Source organism: Drosophila serrata, unplaced genomic scaffold (genome assembly GCF_035046125.1).
Source record: "Drosophila serrata isolate PLE 108 unplaced genomic scaffold, ASM3504612v1 contig_272, whole genome shotgun sequence".
NCBI classification, from domain to species: Eukaryota; Metazoa; Arthropoda; class Insecta; order Diptera; family Drosophilidae; genus Drosophila; species Drosophila serrata.
Window position 1 is genome coordinate 4,605,359 of NW_028257170.1, and position 12,647 is coordinate 4,618,005.

The following is a 12,647-nucleotide window of genomic DNA, read 5'->3' on the forward strand; positions in this document are numbered from 1 at the left end:
GTACCTGTACGGATCAGATACGAATTCTTCAGAAATGTTAAAGTTGTACAATACAAAAGCTTATTAATATAAAATTAAGTAGCTCTATTCAAATGATTTCTTGAGAATACCTTTTAGTTACCAAAAATCCATCTATATTGTACCCTTCTCATCACTGTAATTAGACAGTGGCAAGGGTTTCATAAACATCACTCTGGGGCCAAATGATGGCTGCCATTCTAGTCCACCTTGGTTTGCCTGGCAACGTGGAAATCCCCTTTTCCCTTGACAACATTCCAGCATCGCTCCGTCTGTCTGCCCCCCGTTGCGAGAACGTACTCCTAATTCAATTAATAGTTACTCGCAATTAAGTGCAGTGATTATTGAAAAAGAGGAAAAGAAGGCATTACAATGAATGCCATTCAGTTTGGATGGATAGAGATATAGATCCGCCCCCCAAGATGCACAGACAGCCAGCCGAGTTTAAGCCCAGGGACGGAGAAAGTGCAAGGGAAGTAGGAAAAGCTGAGGAGAAAGCCATTGCGAGTATGTGGAGCACTTTTTTTTAATGCCCATCAGCTTAATGCCGATTGCGAGGTTTCCGCCGGGATGAAGCCAAAGCTTCTGCGATGCAATCCTATGGAATGTGATGATGTGATGAGTGCAATCCAAGTGCCTGAGCACACATAATTAACAGAACGAGGGACAGACACACAGAATGTGCAAGGGAAGTAGTTTTTTTTAACAACCAAAACTCTCACTTTAATTACCATAAAGTTTGCATTTTAGATGGAGATTTTTGCGGTTTCCACTTTCTGAGATTTAATATCTTTAGTATAGGCTTGACTTTAGCCTGAAATACACAAAGATCTTTATTTCAAAAGATATTCTTATTTATCAGAGTTTTGCATTATGAAAGTCTTGCTTGGTGTTCTTATTTTATTCAGAAGCTTGTTACGAAGTGAAGGAGGCATTTCCGACCCTATAGTTCTAGATTCTTGATCAGAATCGACAGGCAATTCTTTTTAGGTCATCATTAAAATTTTCAATTTTCATAAGCTAATATTGAGTATGCGGATTTGTTAAACTAATAAAAGTTAGCATAATAATGATTTCCGAATTAAAATTAGTGAATTTTTGGCTGAGCTATGAGTTTTTTATTATCTGACAAAAAATTGCCATATAAAATTATCGATAAATATCTATTCAATAATTGGGAACATTAGTGAGCTATAATCACTAATGATCTAATTCCGATTCGATTCTATAATTAAATTGCAAGCTGAAAGCGTATATAAACTTTGGCTTCCCAAAGTTAGTTTCCTTTCTTGTTACCTATATATTATGCTAGAGCATCAAAATCGTAAAAGGAAATTTTGTCTTCCACATAAGTCAGTGTGGCTCCTGGTTTCCGGCTGTCAACATCTGCCCCGTCTTGAGCCGAAACAATTTGCATAAGGGAGCAGGCGCCTGGGGCTTACCTGGGGCTTAGGGTTGAACCATTTCCATAGCTCAAGCTCCAATCCACCAATCCACCAATAATGCTGCTCCCATATGCAGGTGAGACAGATGGACCCGTATATCGAGGGGGAGTTCATACTAAGCAGCTGCTATTTATGGGATTGTAATTCAGTGGGGACACAGACGGGAGCGAGCTCCTTACAAAAAGTGTCTCGATAAAAACTCAATAAAGTTGAAAGCTGGGGGAGTGACTTTCGGTCCTTGAAAATGCTTCACAAATTGCTCGGCATTCTTAAAGCTAGAAAATCTTGCCATATAAAAAAGAAAAGTTTAGAGAGCTTGTGGCATATTTAATTTGTTCCCCATTATGAGCTTCTTGTTGTGTTTTGTCATATGAGCCGGAAGAATGGACAAAAGTTCGGAAACAGAGCGCCTCGGGCGTGGGCTGACCTTAATTTTCTTGAACAACATGCTAAATATTTGACCCTGAACGCTGCTCAGTTCTTCGGTTTCATTCGCAGGCAGCAAACTATTTTCATTTGCCAGTCGAACAAAGCCGCAAACGAGCGGGAAAGGGTGAATGGGCTGAATGGGCTGAAAGGGCATCGCCAGCACCGAGACCAAGACCACCAGCGTAGTGCCAGCGCCAATAAAAACTTTCGGGCTTAAAACCGCAGAAAAGTTGAAAAGTTTGCTCTTGATTTTATGAATATTGACCAAATCAAATCCAATTGAATTGAAAAAGGCGGCCGCTCCAAGAGATCGCAACAAATGTCGGGCCGAAAAACTATTTAAAAGCGAATTTTGGTTTGGGCCAAAGTTGAAACAATTGCAGTTTGGGCTTCCCTTTTGGCGCCTTTTAATTGCACCGAACTCACTCTCTATCGCACTCTTTCCATCTATCGCTTAATTGCGGTCGGAAAAAAGGGAAAAGTTGCGAATTGGGTCGGGAAATCCAATCAGGCGATGAGAGATTGAGCCATAAGCATGAAAATCTCTCGCTAATGCCTTTCTTTTGTGCGTGTTCCTTATTTGGCTGGCTGTAATTTAATAAATTTGCATTAGCCGGGGCCATTGCCCCTCTCCTTGGCCCGAGTTTGCTTTTAATAATAAGAATAACAATAATATGGCTAAATTTAAAATTCAATATTTTCATATTACCAAAGCCTTCGGTCGGATATTGAAATTCCAGACGCGGTCTCGGTTTGTTTGCAGTCCCATTGTTGTTGGCTCTGCCCTCGGCTTTCTTTTAATATTGCACACAATATGCAGAAGGTGGTAGAGGGTGGGCTGTTTGAAAGGGGTCTGGGAGAAGGGAAAATGGTGGAAAAATAAGAAAAGTGAGCAAGGAAAAGTGAAAAGGTCGAGCAGAATATGGCAACTGTTCCAGTGGCTTTTTGCAGTTATTGTGCGAGTTTAGCTAAACGAGTTGGTAATGTCGGCCATAATTTATGTGCTCTGAAAAAAGGTGTAGGTCCTGGCCCAGAAGGGAAACCAGATAGACACGGACATGGACAGGAGATGGAACTCCAGTTAAGCCATAGGTGGTCGCCAGCCAGGATATTGAAATGGTCAACCTGAGCTTGATGGAAATTGACATTAAATGTCAGCAAGGAAATTTTTTATTGCATTAAATGCTCTCTCTCTATTGTAGAAAATATAAGGAAGCTCTTTCGTTTCAATAGAAATTTATAGGGAAAATTCATTAATATCCGTTCTGGTATTGTTATCATAAAGCATACATTTCCATGGTCTTTCTCGTATAAAACAATAGTTTAAGTATTATTATTCTTTACACTCTGCCCCTTTTTGGAATTATTACAATTATTTCTTTTGATTGGGTTTTATTTTAACACTTAACTAAATACTCATCTACAAATGAAGCTCTTTTTAATTAGATATTTACGTGAAGAAATGAAATTTAAAATCAATTCGTTCAAAGCCCCCTCAGCTGGCACTTGTTTGACCAACTCAACTCTTAATTGCTAATTAAAAAATATTTTAGCAATGCAATCAAAACGCCTTGCCACTTAAATGCAAATAGCGAAACTTTGATGGCAATTGAAATTGCCAATGATAAATAAATATCGAAGTGCGGTGACATCGAAAATTGAAAATTGTATTATCCAGGCCGCAAAAAGGGGGCGGGTGTCAAAACAACAGCCATTTGGGGACAGCAGCCAGAAAACACTGTTTTTATAATAACAAGAAAGGAAGCTGTTTTCGGCACACTGAAGTTTGTATACTCTTGGAGTTTGCAATTGGATTATTGAGAATCTATCTAACTAGATTAGCTGAGAAAACACTAGCACAAAAAAGGTTTTCGAATTGAAAATAAGACAGTTCTAGTCTAGTTTCAAGTTCGTATTGATTATAAAATTATAATACTCTGCAAAGGGTACAAAATACGTGCAAAACATCGCAATAACGCCAATCGCCTGGCACTTTGTTATTGACGCAGAATATCATGGCTATAAAATGTGTAAAACCACAATCAAATTTCTGGAAAAAAAAATACGTAGCATACTATGGCATTTGAATTCAGTTTGAATTGGTTGACTTTTTTTTCGATCCGCTTTTTAACTATCGGATGGCGGATTGGCTGAAACGCAGCGGAAATGCCTGTGTTAAAAACTATTATTAATGGCCAGTGGTAAATAAAATTGTAAATCAAATTGCTAGAGTATGCTGCGAAATTAATTGCATTTCAGGGGAATTAATGAAGGGTTCCTTTTGGAAAATATTTGTACCCGACAGCGACACTCGATGTTTGATTTACCTTTGGCTTAACACACGGCCCGGAAGATTAAAAATGTTTAATTGCTCGTAATGAGTGGCCAAATGAGCGTGACTAATTAAGATTTAATGGCATCTGCGGGGGAAAAGGAACTCGAGTTATGACTTGTGCTGTTGTTGTTTTTGAAAGGGTTTCCAGCCAGTTGTTGTTCGGCTTTCTCAACCGAAAAAACTTTACCGCATTAGCACATCATATTCATAAATGCATCTGCCGCGCTGGCCAACCAACTTCTCATCCCCATCACCATCAGCATCATCATCATCATCGTCGTCGTTGTTGCTGGGCGCTCTCCAACTTTTTCCCCTACGAAGTGCTATACGGATCTGTGCAACATAGCTTTCTCATTCGCATTCGCTGTGCGAAACAACACACGCAAAAATCATTTGCCACACACAGCACACACACAGCCGGGCGGAGCAGTTGTTGTTTTGTTACCATCATGCAAAATGCAAATGACACGCCATTACCTCAGAACAACAACATCAGCAACATCAGATGCGTTTGGGGGAAATATATAGTGAAACACTGGGGGAACGTGTTGAAGATGCTGTTGCCACGAATACTTTATTGTGAGGCCCTAATGGCTTTTAATTGTTATATGAAATTGGGAAAAATGTTGCAAGTAAGTGAGCGTAGAAGCACCGGCAGGCGTGGCGTATGCGCAATATTACGTATCCGCCTAGTTGGACGGCAAAGTGCAATAAACTCGAAACAGAGCGGTCTGAAACTTAAACAATACCCCTTTATGTAGGATTTTCTATTTTTTATATACAAAATATAAGATTTATAAAATCTGAAGCTAATTACCTTTATTTTTTATCTCTTGCAAACATATAGCGAATTTTCTTAGATTTCTCTGACCGGCAGGCAGACACTGCCTTACCGACTTGTAGTTTCTCTTAGCTACCACTGCCGCCGCTCTTAGTTTTCTCTTTCGCCTTTCCTCTCATTTTCTCTCGCCTTTGAAATGAAAACAAAAGTTTTCCTTTGCTTTTGCTGCTGTTGCTTTTGGTGCCTGCTGTTGCCCGCCTCTAGGCACAAATCACAAACAAAATCGGCCCGTTGAGTAGGTCAAGACACTAACTCAATTTGTTTTCTAAGCAAAAAGTTATCGCCCAGCTGCAGTCGGGCAGGAATCCAGCAAGTCCGGAGATACAGTGGGTAAGTTATACTGAGGGTACATTATGGCCCAGAGCTTTGACTTGCAGGATATTTGTTTTTATATTTATGGGGGGTTTTCTTGGCTATCATATCATGTACACTACATGGAAAGGAATGCGTAAAACTGTCTTAGGATATTATTTAATAAAAAACAAATGGATTTTAAAATAAATAAAAAGCATATTTAGTATAATAAATCAAATGGTATAGCTTATATTTTATAGATTCATATTTTCTCCTTAAAAAGGAGAATAGTTTCTATTGATTAAAATAAGAATAAATGTTAATCTATATATATAAAAATGCTCTGTTCGTGTCTACATCCTTCATAGACTCGAAAAGTTCTGAACCGTTTAAGCCCAAATTTTTACACAACATGCGTTGAGGTTCCAGCTCGGTTATTGACTACTTTTGATGTTGATAGCTTATCTGCGGTTGCGAATATATCTATTTTTTTAGCGTTTCCCCGTGCCCCTACTACTGCGCGCTCTACAGGCAAATCAAAGCATTTCCTGTCAAACATTAAAAACATATTGAAAGAAGAAATTGGAGATAAAAATTTTATTTTTTGTTCAGGTTCAGTAAGAAACGAAGTCATGCCACCAAAAAAGTCGAGATTGGGTCGTTGTATTCGCAATACAGAAGCAAAAAGACGTAAGATTACGAATATGACTGACGAAGAACGGGCCTCCTTCCGAGAGACTGAGCGGCTGAGAGCAATGCATGGGAACGCGTTAATATTGCTCGCAGGGGATTTCAGACAAACGTTGCCTGTGATTTCCCGATCGACACCAGCTGACCAGCTATATTGTGGAAACATGTACGTACATTACAGTTGAAGACGAATATGCGTGTCCAGTTACAGAACAATGACTCAGCCGACGTATTCTCACGACAGCTACTGGACATTGGGAACGGAAAGCTGCCAGTCAATGAGACGTCGAGAAAAATAGTATTGCCCGGGAATTTCTGTAATTTAGTTACATCGAAGGAAGAACTTATCCAAAAAGTGTTCCCCAATATCCGAATAAATTATAGGAATCACGATTGGCTCAGTGGCCGAGCGATTCTCGCTGCCAAGAACAAAGATGTCTACCAGCTCAATCATGTAATCCAAAAAAGCATAGAAACTGACGAAATTACATATAAGTCGATAGATACCGTTGTGGAAGCAGAGGAAGCAGTTAATTACCCTACCGAATTTCTAAACTCACTTGATCTGCCTGGAATGCCACCACACATATTGAAATTAAAAATAGGTGTGCCGATTACATGCTCCGGAATATAAATCAGCCGAAACTCTGCAACGGTACGCGACTCGCAGTCAAGAAATTGATGAACAACATAGTAGAAGCAACGATCATAACTGGTCCTTTCAAAGGTGAAGATGTCCTCATTCCTAGGATTCCTATGATCCCGACAGATACACCGTTGCAGTTCAAGAGATTGCAGTTTCCCATTCGTTTGGCGTTTGCAATGACCATAAATAAAGCTCAAGGTCAATCTCTGGAGTTGTGTGGTCTGGATTTGGATGAAGATTGTTTTTCACACGGACAATTATATGTTGCGTGTTCACGAGTCGGAAAACCAAAAAGTCTTTATATTTACGCGGAGAATGGAGAAACAAAGAATATTGTATACCAACAAGTATTACAGAATTAAATTAATTTGAAAATGATTATTTTTTGTTTGACTTATTTCTTATGCGTTCAACCACAATATGCCACAGAGAAACGTGGCAGTCCATTTGGAGAATGGTCAACGTGTCTATTTCACAGAAAAAAATGTGCAAGAAAGAGTCCTGAATCGGCCAGCGACAACTCTGACTGCCTTCTTCACCTTATGCCAGAAAGATGATTTTGCCAGAACCTTGATGTATTCAGAAGTGCCCTCTTAACCATAATATGCCACAGAGAAACGTGGCAGGGTACAGCTAGTTGATAAATATTTTCTGTTTCTGGATTAATAGGACTTGCCTTGCATTGAATTTAAAACGTTTATAAGAACTCTACATTGAAATTACTATGCAAAAGGCTCTTAAATTTACATTCTCGATTCGTTTCAATTATTCATTACAACAAGCCGGATGTCATGCATTTACAAATGGTTGGGTATCAGATATCTGCTCAGAGTTTCCCTTTTTGCAAATCCATCTTAATTGCCGTTCTTGCTCGTACTCGTACTCGTTCGCTGATCGAATTTTCAGTTTTTCTCCGCTTTGGTTTTTCCCATACTAATTGCACACCGGGTTTTTTCGGCTTTCCATGAATGTTCTTTAAAGAAGAAAGCGGACTCAGACAGCTGCCTGTCCGCCCCTGAACGCTTCACTGACTGACAGGCACTGCTCAGTTTCCCCTCCATTTCAGCAGTTTCAGCGTTCCAGAGGAAGACGGAAGGCGGAAGGAAGGCTGACAGAAAGCGAGGCGGCATTGTGCTGTGTGCCGAGGAAAAAGTATCTGTTATTATGATTGTTTAGTGCTGTCGCCGGAAATTTCATTCAAGTGGATGGAGAAAGACAACAACAGCGACCGTAGTAACGACTGCAGGCGACAAAACTACAGTTCTTGGGACAGAAGGACATTGCCGTCCTGGGGAAGGAAGTGCAAATATTAACACAAGCACAAGCACACAAAAAAACAACAGAGAGCAACGCTAAATAATAACTTCTGCTGCAGACCTTCTGCACGCAAAAAGTCGAAATTTAAGAGCCCGAGGTGGAAAGTGTACATATCAAATTTGATGCAATTATACTGATTCTTCCGGACCGGGAATGGGCAAATACTACTGTCTCCTTGCACTCGGAACAAACAGACCAAGAAAACTTGTCCGCATTGATGATGAAGTGCTACCATCTCCGACAACACTTGCGGCAGCAACTGCATCCGTATCTCGTGTCTCGATCTGTCCCAGCTGCTGATGCAGCCTGTGAAAAGTTGCTTTGCATATTTCATGACACTCGCACCCCTGATTGCCAGAAATTTCGGCATTAACTCACACAAGACCTGAGGGGTTTCGGGGACTCCCCTTACAGCCCTGTTCATTTCGTCATTGTCTTGCCTCGCACTTTGTTTGCCGTAACAGTTTAATCATTCGCATTACATGCGTGGGCACGACGACGGTGCGGGTTGGAATTAAGGGTCTGGCACACACACACACACTCCTTCCCGCGAGTGTGTGTATGAATTACACACAGATGTGCACTGCCAGCCCAAGTTGCGTGAGGTGTTTCAAGTCAATATGTAAGCCTAATGATAGATATATATAAGTATTCTTAGGGGAAATCAATATTTGTTAGTAAATAAGATGTAAAGAACTTCTGTAGTTATTTATGCTTTCATTTAAAATCTAGATATTACATTATATATTTATTCAATATTCCTTAATTTGAGGAAAAGAAGGATTCTAATTATTTACTTATGGTAATGAATGCATTAGGTTTTCATTAGGTATATTTATTGTCCAGAAAATTGATATTTCCCATTAAACTACCCAGATCCCATCTCCATTTCGCAACCGCAGAACTTGTCAGACAACCCTCGCCAGTTGAAACAATAAATTAATAGTAGCATTAAGTATGTATACCGCGAAAATGCGTAAAAATTTATGTCGGAGAGTTTTTCATGCGAGTTCGCCGGGAAGTATGCAATGGTTCGGGCAGATTAAACTGCAATAATGGAGGACGAGGAGACTCCCGCAAAAGGATCAGGAGTCTGTGCCAGAGGCAGTGGTAAAGACAAATGCTTAATGTTGCATGACTGAGAGAACTCATCGGGCGATGAGCCCCGCTAGAGCCTGAGCCGGCGACTGTTGGCAAATGGCATCCGATGATATATGAAGCGTTAAGTCCGCAAGGGTAAATTCCCGAGGATTTTCCAGGTAAACAGTATCGGCCGCGGGGTCTGCTTTTCCAGTCTCAGTGTCGAAAATATAATACTGCTTTTGACTTTCTCCTACCAGTATGAAGCGTTTTCCGCTCTTAATGAAATGCAAACGTTGCGTATACGTAATATGCTTAAGCATCATCTGACATGACTTTAAGTCCAAGGCGAATTGGCCAAGAAATGCGGAAACTTCAGTACACATAAATATACTCAATTGAATTGAACTGCCCAGCCCAGTTCTGGGAGGACAATTTGTAAATAAATTGATGGCCAAAAGCATTGCCAAGGAGGGCCACTCGAATGGGAAGCTGGGAAAATGCAAATCACAAGCAAAAACTCGGTCAGGCGCGGTTCAATTAAATGATGACAAACAAATTGACTTTAAATTGTGGTTGCCAGGGGCAACAGCTTGAGGCAAATAAATAATACGTAAAAAGTGCCAAAACAAAACAATCTACAGAAATGCAAATTTTCAAGAGGCTGATGTTTTGCTCTTCCTCTTTCGATAAAAATATTTCTTAATATAATAATCAATAATTGGGTAGAAAATATGGAAGCACTTTTTCATATTTATCAGAAATTATTTAACAACTAAAATACATTTTCTTGTATTTATTTTATTTATTAATGTCCTTTTTGGCTCTGTCTCAAATTATTTTATCGTTACAACTCTCATAAAAAAGAGCATCGAAAAAAAAGAGCAAAGAACTTTGGGTACACAACCTTGGACATCCTGGTCCATGGTTTGACTGATGGTCAACAGACATCATTCCTAAACTCTCCCCCTATCCGAGGAAGCCAGCACTTAAATTCTTCTTGTTTGTCCATTAAGGAAGCCCTCCCCGAAGCCTAAGACGCCGTGTTGAAATGTTAGCAAAACACATTTTCCCACTGTGTTCCGTCTGCTTCTTTATCCTTCTTATGGGGAAAGCCGCCCAGCCCCTTACTCTCCCAGCCATCATCATCTTTGTCGTCATCGTCATCGTCATAGCCCGACATTGTCATTATCATTTTCGTTTTCATTTTCATTTTCATTTCGGAAATGCCTTCGACGCACAAAGGGAACATTTGTCTTGCTTTGAACAATTTTTCTCTGTTGTCGAAATAAAACAAATTGTATGAATTTAAGTGGACTGGCGGCCCATCCCTCTGTGCAAATGACTGTAGTTATCATCTGCCATCTATTATGTGCCTCAATCGAATTGTCGTTTGGCCAGGACTATGAATTTCGTAGCGACACTTTAAATGAAAAATGGCTTTCCCATTGGCGCGTACCCGTATGTTGTGGCCCAAATGAATTAATTGCTTACCTTTGACAGGATTCCGGGGTAGCAGTAGCTCTGAGGTATATGGAGAAGAAAATTTCTGTAAAAAGATATTGGGAAAATATAGTGTTGGATATTGCATATCTTAATAACTTAATGTGTATTGGCTAACTCTTATAAAGGCTCAGGAACTTTCCTTTGAATGTGTAAAGGGATACTCATAGATCCGTCAATAATCCATCAGGTTTTCCCCTTTTTTTGGATATACAAACTTATTAAGCAAATTGCAAAAATATTTGGCAGAAAAAGTATGCTCCACGCAACATATGGCGGCTGCCAAGAAAGTTGGAGTTGGCTCCATCGATATTTGGCCAATTGATTTGGGCCAAACTTCAATGGCATCCGGAGAACTCGTGCGTGTTTGTGGCTCTGTGGCAGCCATTCGACGGTCGACCCCACGAACCCTGCGGCCCGCCGCAACATGTCAAAGCGCCCAACAAACAGTATTTCGGTATTTGGAGGGGCGGTGGCTGCCACCACCCTCGATGTCAGTTATTTACACGAAGCATTTCATTCGCCAATTTCCCTCAAGCTTAAATCAACGTTGCATGAAAACGACAACACACAGGAGCAGTCAAGGGAGCGCGAATAGCGATCCGCGAATCGGAGCTCTGAAAATGGCAGCGGGACGATAAAATCCAATTAAAATCTTTCGGAATTTATAAAAAATAGTAGAACAAGATGATGACTATGGGTAGGTGGCAGTGGCAGACTAGCAAATGCCCTGCCTGAGTCCATTCTAGGAGGTACTTATATGCGAAATGTCTTCCATTGAGACCCTCTATCTGGCACCTTTATAGACCTCTGGTCGAGGAACTGGGTGTCGAGTTGGAAAATAAAACAAAGCGTGAAATCTATTTGCAGCTGGCGGAGCGAGGAAGCAAAGTTTATGCCATGTAAATAACGACATCATAAATTTGGTTACGTGGGCTCAGCCCCTGCCGTGCATATCTCTCGCCTATCCGGAACCCCACCGAACCATTACCCCACATATGTATGGAGGGGCAGGCAGTGGCCACCATCGGAGGCTAGTTCCGTTTTAGCAAACACGTTCTTTTTTCCACGCCCATTTTCAGTTGGCTTGCTTGCACCGAAAACGGTTTATTTTACATCAGATTTTTTATTTTAAAATAATAGTAAAGTATATAGATACAGAGTATATTCTGTCGACAGGCAACGTGAAACCTTCTAAATAGAGCTGTGAAAATGTAGATAACTTTGATACTAACAAAGATGACACTATTTTATTATTATTTTACTAAAGTTTGCTTAAAATACTCATATTGGTTATCTTTCCCCATTATCGATAATGCTTGTGATTGTATTGCAATCATTACAACAATAACAAATAGACCAAGATTTCAATATATTGTTTGACATTATCGATTGTGTTAATGTTGGACGAATTAATCATGATTTCACGCCCTTTAAATTTGATTAACATATTTAATACAGAAAGTTGCTAAAATATACTATCACTAGTAACACTTCTTTTTAAAGAGTCAGGTCCAGCTTAATGCTGTTCCTTTTTTTCACTGTGTGGAGGGGCCCACGCCATTTGACTGTTTCAGTTTTCACGGTGGGCCAACGCCTGCGCCTCTTTGTCATAAAAAACCGACAACAATGAGGGGTGTTGGGTGGTCGTTGGGGGAATAGTGGTCCTTCGGAATGGCGTATGTTGGGAGGCAGGTGAGGGTGCTTGAGTTCTCCCGTTCCCACTCCCACTCCCACTCGCTTTTTCTGTTCTGCCGCCAGGGGAAATAAAAGTTACGTTGACACGGACACCACGCCGCCAAGTACCGAAGAACCAAACACTTTTGGCCTGCCCTCAAGTCACAGTCCATCGCCCATTGCCTCTCGCAGGACACCTAGGGGATCCCCTTTAAACAGGAATGCAGTGTTAAAGGTATACCTCTACTCCCCGGGTAAAGTAGACTTGCAGATATAAAGAACTATGGTTTAAATAATATATTCAAAAAGTTATATAGAACATGTAATTTAACCATCGAGGCATAAAGTCAGATTTGTTTTGTGTATAGATAA

At 40.4% G+C, this 12,647-nt stretch overlaps 1 protein-coding gene across 1 annotated transcript in view; it reads right to left on the reverse strand.

Annotated features, from left to right (window-relative positions):
* Nucleotides 1-12,647, reverse strand: part of LOC110179843 (glucose-6-phosphate 1-dehydrogenase) — a 58,608-nt gene that overhangs the window by 13,738 nt on the left and 32,223 nt on the right. The window contains exon 2 of the mRNA XM_086834413.1: nt 10,590-10,644. The gene's annotated coding sequence lies outside the window, so the exon portion shown is untranslated. The remainder of the gene's footprint in view (nt 1-10,589; nt 10,645-12,647) is intronic.